The sequence below is a fragment of the Podarcis bocagei genome (genome assembly GCF_964188305.1).
Source record: "Podarcis bocagei genome assembly, chromosome: 4".
Classification (NCBI taxonomy): Eukaryota; Metazoa; Chordata; class Lepidosauria; order Squamata; family Lacertidae; genus Podarcis; species Podarcis bocagei.
Genome location: NC_138128.1, coordinates 82,383,352 through 82,401,814, shown reverse-complemented (window position 1 = coordinate 82,401,814; position 18,463 = coordinate 82,383,352). Strand labels below are relative to the sequence as shown.

The 18,463-nt window shown below is 41.5% G+C and overlaps 2 long non-coding RNA genes across 3 annotated transcripts in view; one reads left to right on the top strand and one right to left on the bottom strand.

Annotated features, from left to right (window-relative positions):
• Positions 1-18,463, bottom strand: part of LOC308585339 — a 78,622-nt gene that overhangs the window by 47,580 nt on the left and 12,579 nt on the right. Inside the window, exon 1 of one of the 2 annotated variants that reach the window (XR_014007297.1) lies at positions 9,398-9,490. The exons of the other annotated variant lie outside the window; for it this stretch is intronic. This is a non-coding gene — a long non-coding RNA (uncharacterized lncRNA). Of the gene's footprint in view, positions 1-9,397; positions 9,491-18,463 lie in introns of those variants that run through there. 2 annotated transcript variants of the gene reach the window in all.
• On the top strand, positions 519-6,500 carry LOC308585374. The gene is made up of 3 exons (XR_014007345.1): positions 519-1,163; positions 5,607-5,786; positions 6,317-6,500. It is a non-coding gene; the product is annotated as an uncharacterized lncRNA (long non-coding RNA).

Below are 18,463 nucleotides of genomic sequence, written 5' to 3'. Positions count from 1 at the left end.
CAGCAGGAGGCCCCATTAGCTAAAGTGGTGCTTCAGGTTAAGAACAGTTTCATGTTAAGAACGGACCGCCGGAACGAATTAAGTACTTAACCCGAGGTACCACTGTACTGCTAGCTCTCCAGACTCTTCCAATTAAGGCTGTGTAGGAAAAGGGAAATCTTATGTTTAAGGGCTCTCTTGGAGGGGGGCTTCCCCCACACATAGAAAACTAACATGTCAAGGAGAAGAGTTTAGATCTTCTTAATGGATTTGTGGGGGTTTTGTGGGGGAGGAATAATGCAGTTCCTTGCTGGTGCATGAAGTAGCAGAATCCCGGGAAAAAAAACAATTATCCTGCTAATTTGCTAAATGTATATATACCCTGGCCTTCACAATGCGAGCTGTTTCCATCAACACCATTCAGCACAGTTGTGAGCATTTTCACTTAGAGGCACAGAGACAGCAAACTGGTCAATATAATTAAACATTTATTGGTTTACAAAGCGACCTGTGAACTGCAGGCATCTTCCTGATAAAGTACATCCCACTGTAATATATAAACACAAAATTAAGTATTAAACAATGCTCCTGTCTGGAGTTCAAGTAGCAAGTGCAAATACAAGCATAATTAGGAGTTGACTCTGCTTCTGCTGACTTTCCCTGCTCCCGAGAGCATAAAGATTGCACAATGTAAGGAATGCAAACTCCCATCACCTCCTTAGGACCCTGCTTTAAATCTCTTCTCTGGTTACTGCCCTTCCTTTTACTGGAGGATTTTATCTTACACTGTTATTAAAAAAACATGTTGCTCATTGAAGTAAATGTACTGTATTTAAGTCTTGTATAAACACACAGTTTGGATGGACTAAATGTGTAGTTAGGGATTTCAAGGCATACTCAATTAAGCACACATTTAGGCATGTGGATTATTTTCACAATAGCCTCTGATAGTTCCCAAAGAGCACTTATAATATGCAGTGAATATAGTTTTCGTTTTATGGGTTATTGATCCAATGGATCCTTTGAGTCCTCAATGGTTACCTTGTCAATGAGGTCACAATACACTACACAGATGCCCAGAATCACTGTTAATTCTACCAAATGAACCAGCACCAATGCAAAACAGTTGTTGTCACGGAATAAACCATCACCATAAAGGGAAAAAAAGAAAACTGGAAGTTATGGTAAGTGGGTCTGATCTGAAACTACCACCAGTTTTCAGGAACATATTCAGCAGAATCTTGGGGCGGGGGGGGGGGGAGTCCTGTTTCAACGGCCTTTTATTTTATACTGGTTTATTTTTTATTTATCATCTCTCTCTCATGTTCATGCTTCCCCTATGATATCATCACATAACTAAAAATGATTAGCTATGTAGCATAGTGGTGCCCTTATGTTTGCTGTGTGATCCCTGATTGGCTGGGATAACCCATATGATCAATCTATTGTCTTCACATTCAATTGTCTTAATTTACCTTCAGTGGTATCATCATGTAGCCAAATTGCAATGGCTATGTAGTGCAGCAATAGCTACTCATTCATTACATAATCCTCATTTGGCTGGGACACAGACACACCCAACATTCACACACATCAATACTCTTGGAAAGAAAGGGTGGCAGTAACTGTGACAGAAGAAATGATTCCATGGCGATTGTAAAGCAAGGACTAAGGCAAAAGAAAAAGAAAAGGAGTGAAAAGAGGGTACATTTGCACAGTCAAATGGCTTTTAGGGAGATAGTTCGACACACCCAAATCACTATTGATTTGTTGTTCCGCCTGGCCTTTGGCTTGGAGCCAATTTGATTCCCTCCCTCTCTTTCTTTTTTCTTTTCCTTCTCCTCCTGTGATGAGGCTACATTTTAATATTTCAAAATTTTAATGTTGTATTTAATTTTTTTAAAAAAGTTGTAATCATTCAACTTGTTTTTATTATTGCTTGTAAGCCGCTCTGAGCCCGGCCTTGGCTGGGGAGGGTGGGGTATTAAAAAAAATATTATTATTATTATTTCACACATCCCCATTGAAACTGGAGAATATTTGGTACAGCCCTAATCTTATATGCAATGTTACACACATAAATTTGTTTCATTTTTTTAAAAAACTCCCATCAATTTTCAGGCTTAATTGTGAATGCAATGCCTATATTTTAGCAGAATTTGAGAGATATTATTAATTTTTCTCTGAATTGTCTGCTATTGATATCAAACTATATCACTTTGCAGAGAAACACAAGCAATAAAAGATTCCTGTCCCAAGGAGCTTGCTTCCACATTGACTACGTAACATCTCACCCACTGAAATCAATAAGGCTTAAACATGCTGAATTTCAGCTCAAGTGTACGTTGCACTTTTTGAAATGTATCTCTTGGGATTCTTTGAAATAAAGTTGGCGTACAAATTTCTAGACACATTGCTAAGGAGGTGGGGTGGACTCTCCAAGCTTTCATAGCTTTGCATTGGCTTGAAAACTAACGACTGTATGGTTTTTGAGATTATAGTCACTTCACATGAACAAGCTTGCCACCTGTTAGAAACTGCCAAACAAACAAAAGTGAAGTTGTTATAATGCACCTGTGTGGCTCCGATGAATCTGTCCAGAATTGCGGAAGCAGAATAACATTGGCAGCAGCAGCCTCAAATCTTGACTATCCCTTGATGCACATCTGGGCCTTGCTAGGCCCAACTTGACCACCAACTTGAGTAAACATTGGAGCAGCCATGCTGGGCCATAATGGATGACAATTGAAAAGTGAGTTGCTTGGAACCTTTGCTAAATCACAGTGACACATTTTGGCACCTTAGGTCTCAGGGGTAAGGTGCTAAAGAAAACAACAATGGGCACCTCAACAAATGTGAAATTATAGCATTACTGGATTGTTTTAAAGACTATGCAAGAATGTGAATAACTGCCAAAAAGCAGTGATTTCATTTACGCTTTTCCTTAGTTAGATTATGGCCGGCCTTTAGCAGCTTCTGTCATAGGTTTGCTTAAGTGATGAATTTGAGAGGCAAGATGGAAAAACCTGGTCCGGTCACTGATCAATATAAAATATTTCACAGGCTCATTTTTCTCTCCTCCTTTTTAGCCCTTGGTCACACACATCTCTCCTTCACCTAGCAGAAAACAACATGATCTGGACCCACACTATTGATTGGGTGACAATGACCTTTATTCTAAGGTGCTAAGAATGATAGGAAACCTAGATTTCCTTATTTTTTTAATAATAATAAAAAAAAACTAAGGCAGCTCGGGAAGTTCTGAGGACAAATCTTCAACTAGATAAAAAAACAGTAAACCTAAGCTTCACATTAAAACAGCTGATTGCTTTGACAGCACAATTATAATGCTATTCTTATGTCACTCTTAATCTATATTTTCTAAATGCTATATTGCATTATATTCTGTTTTACTAAGTCTTTATTCAAAGCTCACAATATGATTTTCTATATGAAAATTATGCTGTTCTCTGAATGAAGCTGTACATATAGAAAAATTGCTCCCTGACACATCAGGACCAGATTAAATCATTTGTTTTATATTTTATGATTTTATAATTTATAATGATTTAATTTAAGTATTTTTTAATGAGTAGGTGGTTTATAAATATCTCTTTAAATAAAAACAAATAAACTGCACCACCAAATTAAACATGGGATATATCTTTTCATCACTTAAAAGTCAGAGGAGATATAATTAAAGTGGCATTGTGTGATGCTGATCTGTATCAAGTTATCTAGCCACACAAATATTTTGATATTGTTGAAATGCAAGTGAGAGAAACATATCTATATAATTCTGAGATTGTCAAAGAAACGTGTTATTCAAAGGATAGCAGCCTGACAGAGACACAAAGATTTGTGTGTCTCGAAGACCAAGAGGGGTGTATCTGGGAAAGGGCAGGCCTGATCAGGAGAGAAACCATTTTAGTAATTGAAGGTCTTAATTTTATTCAGAAGGCATGGCTTCATGATACTCATTGACATCAGAGAAAACCTCAAGGGGCTCAACATCTGTGTGCTTGCTGTTGTTCGGGGGCACGTCAGATTCACATCACTGAACAACACAAGCAGATAAAATGTTCAGAAACACACCTGCCGCTAACCAATTTCCAAGAGATGGTATCTCTGCTGAGTTGCCCATTCCAGTTGATTTTAGTCCACCTCAACCACACAAAGCTGCATTTCTGCTACACAGAAAGCTCATGGATTATCCTGCCACAGTGGTGCTGCTTCTTGACAACTTGTGGCAGTTGCTCAAGAGTTCATGGATGCCAGGAGACAGGTGCCTAGCTTGAATAGGGCAACCAGAATTCTCCCAAGGTAAAATAGTTGGGCTTGAGACATGGGGAGGAATTCAATATTGCACAAAGGTGATCGGTCTGTCAGGGCAAGCATTTAGGCTTACTAGATGGAATAAGCCCACCCTCTCATCCCTCCACAAACTGTTCTGGGGGGGGAGTTCTTACTGTTGGAGAAAAGGAAATGCATTTAATCCTCTTGTGCTTTTAGCTAATACATATGTTACTTTAAAACACACATGTCTAGTGATGTAGCCACCTCCTGTTTATAGCTTCTTTGTCTAAGTTAACTCCACCCCTAAAAGCTGAGACATTTTGAGATTGGGAGATGTCTGCCATTTTTCTCTCTCTGATCACTCATTCTGTAAATAGTTCCTGCATGAATAAAGCCACTGAACTCCAGCAACTATGATTATTCAAATCTAATTCACCCAAGCTGCAAGGTTTGCTAACGCTTCCAACCAACCTCATTCACAGTTGTTGCTGCCACCAGTTCACTAACAATGCATAATTGATTACTTTTCTTCCCATTTGCACTGTGTTGCATTGACATGAACGGAGTAGAATAATGTAACTTAATTAATTTGCATATGGAATTAATTTACATACTAAATTAATTTAGTTGCATTGACATTATGTAAAGTACATCATTTCATCACAGTGGACAACAAGACAAATAATGTTTTTGGCAGAGAACAAACTGAAGCGGAAGGGAAACAGCGTTACATGTGACAAATACAGGTTGGAACAAAAGGTGATGCCTTCTTACATCCCTATGCACCACAAACAATTCTGAAGGACAGCTCAGCATAACCTCTGTGCAAGCTTTTTTTTTTTTTTTGCAAGCAAATCAGGATGAATGCTCAATAAACAGGTAACCTGGAGAAGACTGCTCTCTTAGGCAGAGCCTCTGTTTTGCCATACACATATACACACACAGAAACAAACACACACACTGTGCATGGCTACTAGAGACACTTGAGAAAGAAGAATAATCCACTGTCACCACTTTCACATTATGTGCAAAACAGCCTTTCAACAAGATAACCACTGTGTATTTTCAGGTCACAGAGGGAGCAAGGCAGGCAGAGAAAGAACAGGAGAATCATATCCTTTTTCTCTCCTGTAAGGTAAAAAAAACCCACAAAAAACCCTGACAGGGTGAAGAGACAAGATGACAGTCCATAAGAGACAACATTAGTACATTACTATTTTAGACTGCTATTTGATTTTGATACCATTCCTATTTTACTCTTAGAATGATATGTCTAAAAATGATGGTTGTCCTGGACGTCAGGTGAGGCTGTCAATTCCTGTTCTCTCCAGGTCATCCCTGGACATCTGGCAACCCTATCTTAATGTCACTGCAATCATGCTTTGCTGGCTTGCTACATCCCTCAAATGAACTGTGCTCCAGATGATATTTAAAGGTCATCGCCGAGGACTGCTCTCTCTCTTACCCTTGACTAAATCTCCCATGGCACAGGATCGAAAGAAATTATCCAGGTGATGTTGGCACCCATGAGAAAGGGTGTGTGATTTCTCAGTATGTCTCTAAACTTCTTTTTCTGGGAGCAGGCAGTTGTCTAGTCAAGGGCACAGTTCCTTTGCTTTTTAATACATGGGTATTTCCACCACTACCACCTTCAGATGCTGAGGTGTGGGGAGTAGACAGAGCTATGAGCCCCATGTAGCTGACCTGCACCCACTACACAAGTTTGCTGCCCCCAAGTGTAGTGAAGGATACTGTCTATTCACTACCAGTTCAAATGGTATGTGCATCTTGACCTTCTCCTCAGGCAGCAAAATGTCTTGAGCTGGCCGGGATACGTAAGCTATTGCTAATCAGTTCCTCATTTAAAGCACAGATACATCTAGCTATATTGTCCCAAGATGACTGACAGGGAGATAATTCAGACAAGTCTGAAAACAAATACCCAAATTGTCATGCAAATAGACCCATGGGCTATTGATTTTTCTTGTTCAAACCAGGAAGCCAGTGTGTTAATTGTGACAACTGTGTCTATTTTCTGCAGAGAAAAGGGCTGTTTATTCCAAGGTTATCTGTTCTCTTCCTCTGAAGATCTGAAAAAGAACTTAAGATACTACCATACAGATTCTGTAGGCCTTATACCAATATAAGTTCAAATTGTTTTTCCCGCCTGACCATGTTCTCTGTCCTAAAACAAGGCTGAATGACAAACTGATTGTCAAGCAAAATGCTTTTGTTTTGGTTTTTTTCTTTACATGCTAGAGCTTTGAAGTTGCAAATGGAGGCAGGGAAATGGTGCAGCTGTAGCCCCAGCAGTGAGCTGCTTAATTCACTGCTTTGTGCTGAATTCTCTGGAAAATGAAATTGAAGTGAATTCAGAGAGAGAGAGAGAGAGAGAGAGAGAGAGAGAGAGAGAGAGAGAGAGAAGTGTTGATGTGGGCGAAAGTGGGTGAATGTTGAGGTAAGAGTGTGTTAGTGGGCAGTGGCATAGGAAAGGGGATGTGGTGGGTGTGGTCTGCCCCAGGTGTCATCACTGAGGGGGTTGACAAAATAGCAAATATGTGTTTTTGAAAAAATAACTCCTGCACCCACCGCATGCCCCTTCCTACACCACTGCAGGAGCACTCTCCCCTTGAGTGATTGCCAAAAACCAGAAACATTGCTGTCTCCAACTTTGCAGGCAGAGCACGGCCTTTATGGCTAGTAGCCTTCAACAGCCCTCTCCTCCATGAATCTGCCTAATTCAGAGGCGTAGCTAGGTAACTAGGAGGGCCCTGCATATCACACTGCAGGGCCTGTAGCGTGCCTGAGCCACACATCTCTCCTGAGGGGGAGGCAGTGTGCGGACTGCCTGCAAGCTCCGTGCTGCTTTTTCGAGCAGCCTGGGGCTTGCCCTACAGCTGAGGGGGAGGCTGCAGAGAGGCTCCACGCAGCATGCCCTGCCTTGGCTCGCCCCACCCCCATAGGCAGCTTGGGCCACCCCAATGGGCAGCTTGCTCCGCCCCCGGCTGCAGGGCGTGCGCGCCACCCCGAGCACCCAAGCGGCTAGCTACGCCGCTGTTAGTGGGTACAGAATTTGTGTGCGTGGAATGGTATTGATTGAGTACAATTTTAGTTTATGGATTTTGAGGTTGTGGGCTCACCCACACCTCTGCTTGTCCTGTGCCTAGAAAGCATGGGCCCAGTAGGCTTTTTCTAGGCACGGCTCAGATCAGTTTTTCATTTGTCCTGCCACTTTCCCTGGGAAAATCCACTGTTTACTAGGGAAAATCAGAATAAACATTACACACACATATACACACATACTCACCAACAATTAACACCTGTTCCAGTTCAGTTGGGAACTGTGGGTATTCCCAGGCAAAAGCAGCAAGACAAACAGAAGGGTGGAAAAGCCCCGTATTTGTTTTATCGCTTTACATACAGACAACTCCTAATTTTTGTGGGGTTGTGTTCTGCACTTCCATGTATGTAACTGAAATCAAATATATTGGGAGCACCCTGGAGAGTCCTTCTGGCTCCTGAGGAAACTCTCCCCAGAGCCCAAAAAGGGCCCTGGGGAGAGTCTCCTCAGGAGCCTGAGACGCAGTTGTGCTTTGCTGAGGCTTCCTACCTAGCATCTGGTGTGCAGGGTAGAGTAGCTGCTGCCACTGCTTTCCCACCTGTCAGCTGTGGAAGCCATCTTGTATCTCTGGCACATGAGCTGGAGGGATAGTGCAGCTTCCTTGACCAGCACAGCTGAAGCTTCGATAGAATTTTCCAATGTTAAACCTTCAGCAATACACATACAGAGCTATTTTCCATTACAATGCACAATGAAACAATTATAATTAAAACAACTGACCCAACTGAACTATGTAGAGCTGACTACAAAACCTTCATTAGACATGACTAGAACAAAACTGGGATGGCAGCCCTGCAGCAGGGCCAACACAGTACATTTAAGTTATGTGAGAACAAGGTCTCCACTCCATTCTACATATGGAAGCCAACAGGACTGGCACCAGAATTTTGCCTCAACTCTTGTGACAGGACAGCATGCTCCCCTGCACCCAAGGACAGCAGGCTAACTTATGGAGGGTACAGGACAGGCTACATGGTGCTCACAACTTGGTCTTCACTGTCATCTGAGGAGGCTGCTGCACTCTGCCAAACAGTAGGGCCAGGCCTGGGGTGACTGGTATTTGCAAAACATTTAATTTATTTTATTTGGACAGTTTGGATACCATTTATATTTAAGCAAATCTTAAAGTGGAACAACAAAGCAACCCCCGCATACCCAGAGAATTCCCACACCTTATAAGACACAATCAAGCAGAGGGCCTTCTTGGTAGTGGCACCTGCCCTGTGGAACACCCTCCCATCAGATGTCAAGGAAATAAACAATTACCTGACTTTTAGAAGACATCTGAAGGCAGCCCTGTTTAGGGAAGTTTTTAATATTTGAGCACAGTTTTTTATATTCTATTGGGAGCTGCCCAGAGTGGCTGGGAAAACCCAGCCAGATAGGCAGGGTATTAATAATAATAATAATAATAATAATAATAATAATAATAATAATAATAATAATAATAAAATCAGCAATGAAATAGAGCATCCTCTTTAACATCAAAATAAGCATTTGCACTACAAAAACACAAGGGAAGAATTCACACTGTAAAACGCAGCTTTAAAAAATCCTCTAAACATAAAAAATAGAATGTTGCAAATGAAAATCAACTAAATGTATGAATTCCACAATTTTCAATAGAGTGATTAACAAGTAAAAGGAAAACCAACTCAACCATATGCCAAATCAATCATTTAACAAGCCAGCCTAGTTAAATCCCCAACACACCTATACAACAATAAACACAACTTAATCTAACTACAGCTAAAAATACATCCCATTCAGCACCTCCCAAAAACATTCTTACATGATTGTATCAATCAGAAATAAAAACCCTCTGGACCCATATATGCAAGCTTACTATTCTAGTATACCTTCGCAATTGCATTCTCCACACTCTGAAACCACTCCCATAAGTCCATTTCACATCAATCAACAACCCACTCACGTGTCAACCCAATGAGACTCAGAAAAACCTGGAAAAATACTGACATATTAGCAAGCAACAATACATACCCCCCAAGCTTTCTCCCTCATCTCTCATTCTGCTGGGGCGGAAGCTATCCTCCATGCTACCCAAAGGGTATGGAAACCACTTCCTACAGCTTTCTAACAGATCAGTTAATGATGTCTATTCTCTGCCCTCCCCCCCCCCCCAAAAAAAAGCAGGGAAAGAAAAGGACCTTGAACATTGCTCTGACTTGGCCTTCTTTTGAAACACAGAAAGGAAACATTTCTGAGTTCAGGCACTTCTTGCTCTCGACTCAATTAAAAAAGCAAACCTTTTGTAGCCAAATGTGATTCCACAAAAATACAGGCAATGCCTTATGTAGTATAGCACAAAAAGCGAAAGGAGAACTATGTGAAAGGAGAACTAGGACAAGGACTGAAGCACAAGTAAGGTCTGCATGAGGGAGTTTGTTAGGGCTGCGTAGTCACTTTTAGGCAATAAAAGTGTTCCTGGGAATCCACTGCACTCTCTGGCATTCATAAAATACCTTTTGCATGCATGGACGTCGTTCGTGTGAAGCAGCTCCCCTGATTTTAATTCTGAAAAAAATACATTATAATTCTGGGGTTCTAGCGTTCTCTTCCCCCACTCGGAGATGTGAGAAAATGCCCCCCCAACCCCCCCCCCCGAGGCCTCTTTCTCCTTCCAAATCAGGGCAACATATGCTGGACTCATTATTATTTACATCCTCTCGCTGTGCTTTGCCATTAACTTTGCTTTCCTTTGCATGAATGAGTGCCCTTGAAAGCCTACTAGTGTCACTATTAAACTGGAACCCTATTAGTGTCGAAGCTCAACTTTTGTGCATTTACGGGAGTTCCGATAATTAATATCTAGCATCTACCAGCCCTCTCTCTTTTATTATTAGATTTTTATTGATTGCCAGAATGGCTTTATGAGTATTCTTATCCTTGATCTTGTGTTCTGACAATGTAGCAATGTTGCAGCAAAGCAGGAACAAAATATCTTTCAGGGGAATAATGGAAAACAGCCATAAACAATTCCCCCATATTTTTAGCTGAAATAATGGAATGACAAGATGTGCCTTTAAAGAATAAATGAGGAAGCTTCTCTTCCCCCCCCCCCCGTGTGTGTGTGTTCGGATTCTGCCAGTTCTATCCTTCTCACACAATAACGGTGCTTTTCTAAATGAAAACTATATTTGAAAATAGTAGACCAGTTCCAATCAAGCAGCTGGAAAGGTGTCATACCATAGAAGGCAAGTGGGTGGTTTAAGAGGACTGACAATTAACCCCTTCGTGATGATTCCCAAGAAACCTGAGGTCTTTCTGTTAGGTATAATTGGACCAAAGCTTATGAAGGAATTGCTTAATTTCTTTATGTATGCTAGGATGGCAGCAAGAATACACTGTGTGCAAAAATGGAAAGAAGAGAAAGTCCCAACGAAAGAAGAATGGCTTATGAAGATAATGGAATATGCTGAGATGACTAGACTAAGTGTGAGAATTACAGAACAGAATGAAGGAAAAAAATTCTTGAAGAATGGAAATATTTTGTAGATTATTTGGGGAAAAAATGGTTGTGTTAAAACATATGCAGGAATTGAAGGATAGCAGCTGATGAGAAGTGATAGTTTAATGATTTATAATTAACATATATAATGGGTAAAATATAAGTGATACAGTGCTACCTCAGGTTAAGTACTTAATTTGTTCTGGCGGTCCGTACTTACCCTGAAACTGTTCTTAACCTGAACCACCACTTTAGCTAATGGGGCCTCCTGCTGCCACCGCGCAGCCAGAGCACGATTTCTGTTCTCATCTTGAAGCAAAGTTCTTAACCTGAAGCAATATTTCTCGGTTAGCGGAGTCTGTAACCTGAAGCGTATGTAACCAAAAGCGTATGTAACCTGAGGTACCACTGTATAGCAGCTTTATAAGGTCCAAAAAAAATACCATGGAAGGGTGAATAGGGAGTCAATGGATATAAGATGTATCTTTTGATGGTTGCTGAAAAGTATTTGTAAAATTTGAAAAGTATATACATATATATTAATAGTATTGGGTGCTTCAAGCTTGGCCACAGTCTGCACCACCAGGAAATGATCTCATCTGTGGCCCCTGGTGGACTGTTGGTTGAGACAATGATGGAGAAAGGGACTCATGGAACCGTGGTGGGTGTCTCTAACCTTGTGTAGGATTTCTAGGCTGGAAGTCAAACGGAGTCTGAGGGATGGTGATGGTCACTTACAATGATATCTTTTTCCCAGAGACCCTTTACAAGAAGTCCAGTAGAGAAGCATGCAGGTCATGGTGGTCCTTCTCAGAATCACTAAAATGAATCATAGTCAATTTTAGGCAAAGGGTGAGTTTGAGAGCCTGTATTTGCCTCCAGCAGCAGCGGGGAAACCCAAATCCAATCTACCCCAGTCAGCATGGGCAATGGTCAGGGATGATAGGAATTGTAGTCCAACAGCAGCTGGAGAGTCACAGGTTCTGTATTGGTCCTGGAAGAACAGAATGCTTAGCTTACATATTCTAAGCAATTCTTTGTATGTATGTCTATAGGTACTTGAGGTAGGATGAAGTGGCATTAACTGGTCATGTTCTTCCTAACCCATTCATACCTTAGGAGAGCAGAAGGAAACACTAGTACAAAATGGTTTGTTTTGAACCTGGAATTAGTGGAGCATCTTAAAAGTCATGTTTTATATCATATGATACCATTAGTCTCTGGCATGGGTTTTATAAATATTTTAAAAATGCTTTTGAAATGTCCTTAAAAAATACATTCTTTTCTACTGGTTCTGCTAAGGTCAAAAACAAAACTTTCACTGACACCAGTGCAGCTGTGTTTGAAGCAAAGGGAAGTTCTCAGGAGGCTTGAATAGGGAGAAGGGAGTATTTATAGCTCTTTTAATTGCCAATTGTGTATTTCTAAATCAATCACAGGATTTTTCCACTCCCAATTTTATTTGAATTGGTAGACCTGGAATGCAGGAGTTGCTGAAGATCATGTTATTGGAAAAGTCATTTCCCTCATATTTGCCACTTCAATTTTCACCTTGAAGCTTGATAGATTAATTTAGCTCTTCTGGATGCATGACCAGTCAGACTTGAATTTCTCTTACATTACTAAACACTGAAGGTCATGTCTAAGTCCTTGGTTAGTTTATGAGAGAGATCCCAACCTCTGTGTTACTTCTGTTTCCACTAATCTCTCCATACTGCTTGTCTACCATGGCTGCCCAGAACATATCTCAGGTCCCCTCCATTTTGCTAGAGGGATGCGGTTGTATACCAGAAATGTATATGTGCAATTAAACTGGATTAAAAGTTCTCTGTTGCAACAAATCCACTTGTCTGGGTTCTGTATATGCATATATGCAATATGTCCAATCCCCTGGGCAAGTCAATACTTATGGGGTGTTCAATTTTGATTGAATATGTTTATGATACTTTTCCAACACTATTGAGCTCAAAGCAGCTTAAAATCGAAACAAAGCATTTAAAAGTTAGCGAGCGACATTCCCGACAATATAATCATTTCCAAAAACACAACAGCATATAAACAAAGCAAAAACAAGCAATCTAACAAACCAGTACAAACTCATAATTCAAAAATAATCCATCAGAAATGGTTGCTGAGCATTTGCCTGATCTCAATTGTCATAATCTCCCTGAGGAGGGTCTTCTTCACCCAGTACAGCAGCAGAATCCCCCACAGCAGATTCTTCCATAGTTCTAGCCACAAATGAAGTGGGGCTGGTCTCACTCAGCCCTGGGTGGAACACACCCACCTTTGCAAACAGCAGAAACCATTGACAGTCTACTCAGCAGAGTCTGCTACCACAATCCCATGCTGTCGGGTGTCTATTTCATTTGCTAGGGAAGTGGGTGGTGCTGTGGTCTAAATCACTGAGCCTCTTGGGCTTGCCAATCAGAAGGCTGGCGGTTCGAATCGGCATGCCGGGGTGAGCTCCCGTTGCTCTGTCTCAGCTTCTGCCAACCTAGCAGTCTGAAAGCACACCAGTTCAAGTAGATAAATAGGTACCACTGTGCCAGGAAGATGAACAACATTTCCGTGCACTGTGGTATCCGTCATGAAGAAGAAGAAGAAGAAGAAGAAGAAGAAGAAGAAGAAGAAGAAGAAGAAGAAGAAGGGGAGTTTGGATTTGATATCCCACCTTTCACTCCCCTTCAGGAGTCTCAAAGCGGCTAACATTCTCCTTTCCCTTCCTCCCCCACAACAAACACTCTGTGAGGTGAGTGGGGCTGAGAGACTACAAAGAAGTGTGACTGGCCCAAGGTCACCCAGCAGCTGCATGTGGAGGAGTGGAGACGCGAACCCGGTTCCCCAGATTACGAGACTACCGCTCTTAACCACTACACCACACTGGCTCTCACTGGTGTTGCTCCAGAAGCGGTTTAGTCCTGCTGGCCACATGACCCGGAAAGCTGTCTGTGAACAAACGCCGGCTCCCTCAGCCTGAAAGTGAGATGAGCACCGTAACCCCATAGTCGCCTTTGACTGGTCTTAACCATCCAGGGGTCCTTTACCTTACTATTGTTATTGTTATTTCATTTACACCCATTAAACATTTGAAAAGAGCTGCTGAAGCTAGAAACAGGAAGGATTGGCTCTCTTCTGGCTACCCCCTGCACTGAGCCACTCTGGGCTAGAGAGCAAAAGGTTCCCAGGGCTATGATGTGCTCCCAGGCTCCAAGCCAAATCTATCCACCTAAGCATCCAATTGGTTTCCACTGAAGATGCTACCTATAAAAGATTTAAGTTACCTAGAAAAGATTCAGAACTGGGCTTTGCCAGGGCAACGGTCAGCATGGGCCTTACCTGCCTGACTACTATCCGTTCTTCCCCTGCCTGCTGTATTCCTCTGGCCCTAGATAATCGTGTCTTCTGCTCTCCACCCAGCTGTCTCTTCAGGCTGTTGATAACACACCATCACAATCAGATCAAGATACTATTACTCTCAACAAAATTCTGAGCAATGGGGTAGACATTGCCTGTCCCTTTGTGAAACCTGTTGGAAGATCTGACAACTTCTGGACTTAACTTCCTCTTTGGACTGTTTTAATACTTATTGTCTTGTGTCTTCTTAATGACTGGCAGCTGATCCACCATCACTGAGCGTTGGGGGCATCCGAGGCCTGGCTGATTGCCTGCGTAAACTGACAAGTGTGCTCTAGAATGTGCCCCAGAAGAATACAGTGCAGATTAGATCCTTGGCAGTCAAATATGGAAAGGGTTCCCTGAGGCTAGGAAGTTTGTAAACACTGCCATAGCCAATTGATTCAACTGGTTATGGCTAATTTGGATATGTGTCATGTCAGCTGCATTCATTATATCCCACCAACTGATAACACCAGGGAAGCAGTGTGTAAATGGCTCCCTCAGTATCAATGTGCATTGTGTTGCCCTAGCCCAGGCTGTAGCTCATACCAGATAAAATTGCGTGAAAACATCATAATTCATTTGCCTGGATTCTAGATTTGCTTTTCTTCCTTGGGTTTCCACTCTGTTTACCTGCCTCTGGTGGGCCTTTGCCCTGCTGTGCCCACAACGATATTCACCACGGCAGCTAAAAGTTAGAGCAAAAGTTGTCAAACATTTTAGCAATACAAGGGGAATATGGGCTGCAGAAAAAATGAGCCAGGCTTATAGCTGGAGATCTTACAATGGAGAAGCCAGGGGAGCATTATGCATCAGTGTGCAACAGCACAGGTAGTCTAACCGTGCATCCCAAACCGTAGATCTCCCAGGATGAAAGAGTTTTGATTTGGTGGGTCTTGGGCTTTCCATGGTTCAGCCATCAAAACTTAAGAGCGCATAACTTATGCAGGTTTAAGTCCCCCAAAAGGGTCATTCTGGGGTTGTGGTGAGGGCAGGTCAAGGAGAGACTTGCACCTATTCCAAACCCTGTTCAGCTCAGCCATGTGACCTAGGGCCAGCAGTAGCCCCTCCCAAAGACTCCTGAACAGAGTTTTGAATAGTTTTTTATTAGTTAGGATTGCTCTGTAAGATTTAGTTTATTAAACAATTTGAGAGAATACAACCACATTTTAATAATAAAAAAGGCAAGTGCTTGTCGATTAGCCCCCTAGCCTTCTCACTCAATGGCCAGAACAGTGAACAATGGAGCTTGAAGGGTTTTTTGGAAAAGATATGGGCTGCATAGATTTTTCTTGTATAGCTGGAAGCTGTTTATACACATGCACACACATGAAAGAAAGTTCAAGGAATGGGTCCCACAAAGGGCTGCTCTAGATGTCTACAACGCTGGAACAATGGTTTTAGTAGTTTAACACTGCAATGACATTTGCATTAGAGATAATTATTTCCCACTATGTGTGGGTTTTTTTTAAAAGCATATGAATTTTAACTCACAGTGCTGAAACCAATGAAACATCTTTTGAATTATACCCAGTATAAGTTGGCATTTTTTCACCACTGTACCTCATCCCTTGAGAAAATAGCTATTTTCCTACGATCACGCTATGTGAAAATTGGCATTTGCATATAGCTGCAGCAGCTAATAATGAGTGGGTTGTATGCAAAAGATTATGGAAGTCCCAAATTGCAATGCTTTGCAGGAGGAAATTATACACAATTGGATGTGTTATTAGCAGAGACTGTTGTTTTAAAAAAACATTCTCACAGGATCAGATTTCACCTAAGGACTGGATCTGTTCTGCAATCATCCAAGCAGCAAAATCCAGGGTACATGGGCTCTGAATCTGCAAAAAGTAGGGGTGCTGATCTCATGGAGAAAGCTTCTACATCTACTCAGAACTTGTTAATAAAGCCACTTACATAATGCAGATGGAGTCCCCAGAGAAATGTGATAATAGTTTACCGAGCAAACTGAACAAAATCTGTATCATTTTAGGAGAAAGGAATAGAGGTTTTGTCCTTCTTAGTCTTAGGCCTTGTACATAACAGGAAGACATTCAACCAATCCTATAGACACTCGAAGCAGCTACACTCCAATCAGGGTAAGGGAAGAGACACCACTGGCCTGCTAAGGGAGAAGAGCTTATGGAGCTCCACCAGCAATCCAGAAATCATATGAATCACAGAGTCATAGAAGCAGTCTGCTGACATCTCCTTGATGGAAGCTGTCCAACTCCTCCACTTGGCCTTGCTGGGTTACTTCCGTGGCCCTTGCCCACATCTGCCTGTGTGTCTGTTGTCCCATGCACCTCACACTCTCATGAACCTTGCCATTGGCACTTTTATCTGCTCTAAGGCTTTTTCAACAACCAGCTTCGTCTGCCACAGTTGCCAGAGCTTGATCCTGAAAAGATCTAGGAACCAATCACATGGCACTTCTGCACAATATTTCAGGAGATAGTTAGGTCAGAATGGGAGGGGCCTGCATTATCATGGGTCTTCTTCATTGTATCTAGGCAGACATGGCAGGCCACACAGTTTCTGAGATTCAGAGAAGTGTGGAATTCTGGGACAGTGTTCTTCAACCTTGGGTCACAAGAAGTTGTTGGACTAAAACTCAAATCATCCATGACAATTGACTAAGCTGGCTGGGGATGATGGCCGGTGTAGTCCAACAATATCTGGTGACCCAATGCTGAAGAACGCTATTGTTATCTTCAACCTATATATGAATATATAGCTGAAATAACCCCAGCTTTCTGACAAGCTGACTGCTTGAAATCTCTGTTTTCAGACACCTGTTTCTCCCATTCTCGATTTACATTTGTAGGTGTACAGTGTAAAAAAATATATTCGGTGTACAAATATAAAATGGACAAAAATAAAATGTAATGTGCAAAGAGGCTTTAAAATGGAACCCAGATTGCATGGAGCTTTTGTTTCTGTGTCACTTAAGGAATGCATCTGACTGCTATTTCCTATGAGTTTTCCTGATCCACGTCTGTTCCAGGTCAGGAAAAGTGCAACCGAAGTTCAAGTGTGTAGATGTCTCTGGGGGATTTTGAACATCAGCGTGCTGCCCATCAAAAAGTGCCCAAGGACTCAAGGAGACAAAAGGAGGTGGGAGGGATGAGAGAAATTAAGTTCAAGGAGCTTGGCAAGAACTGGGAAAATTCTGCTCTGTTAGTGCAACATCAGAAAGTGAACAAAGAAGCAGCAAAGTAACATAAGACTGAGTTGGATGTAGGGATAGAAGACAGCATCAACTTTATTTGCATTTTAATGAGAAACTGTCTACATCACACATCCCAAGCCAATATGTGAACCGGAAAACCATTATCCTTTGAAATTCTCTGACTTTTGTAATGCAGTTCTTCAACCAAACAGAGTGTATACATGCATGATTCATCCATTAGTGAAAAATTACATGCAAAGATTATTTGGGGAAATTGCTTGCAAAAACATGTACAGTAGTCAAAACTGCATATCTAGTTTACTGCTTGGCATTTAACCAGTAGAAAGGACAATTTCTAAGGTACATCTGAATCAAGCCATTTTGTTTTCAACCACCCACTGGTTTCCCAAAGATATTTTCTTGCCTCTTTTAAAATAAACCAAAAGCAATTTGGGAATATGAAGTTTATTTATATGATTTCTTGAACCACAGACATTTTAAGTGGGTATTACTGAACATTCACAGTTACTCTGAACTATCATATTACCTGGCAAGTATTTATATTACATGCAATGCCCATCTCATTAGAGCATCATAATCAAACACACTTTTTTGAGCCACAGGTTTTAAAAACGGCATTTAATATATGAAAGAGCAAGGCTTCTTGATCATCATACCTTTGAAGTGCCCTGAATTATGCATCAGTGGATTTCTTTTTCTTTTTTTAAAAAAGCCCCTCTCTGTCCATCTGTAGAGATATTTTTAATGGATTAGCTATATTCCATGGCAATCCTGTTTGCTTACACACTGTATGCAGTTTTACTCATGCAATCCCCCAAAACGGGTTTGTGTAATTGGTTTAAGGCAAATCCAGGGCTATGCTACTGACAGATGCTTTGTTAAACACAAGAATTGAAGTCAGGTGACAAATCAGCAAGGAGCTTGAGACTTTGCAAAACAGTTTTGGCAAATTAGAATCAATATAGTTTATTGCAATCCATAACCAAGACAAGGCAGAGTGCGT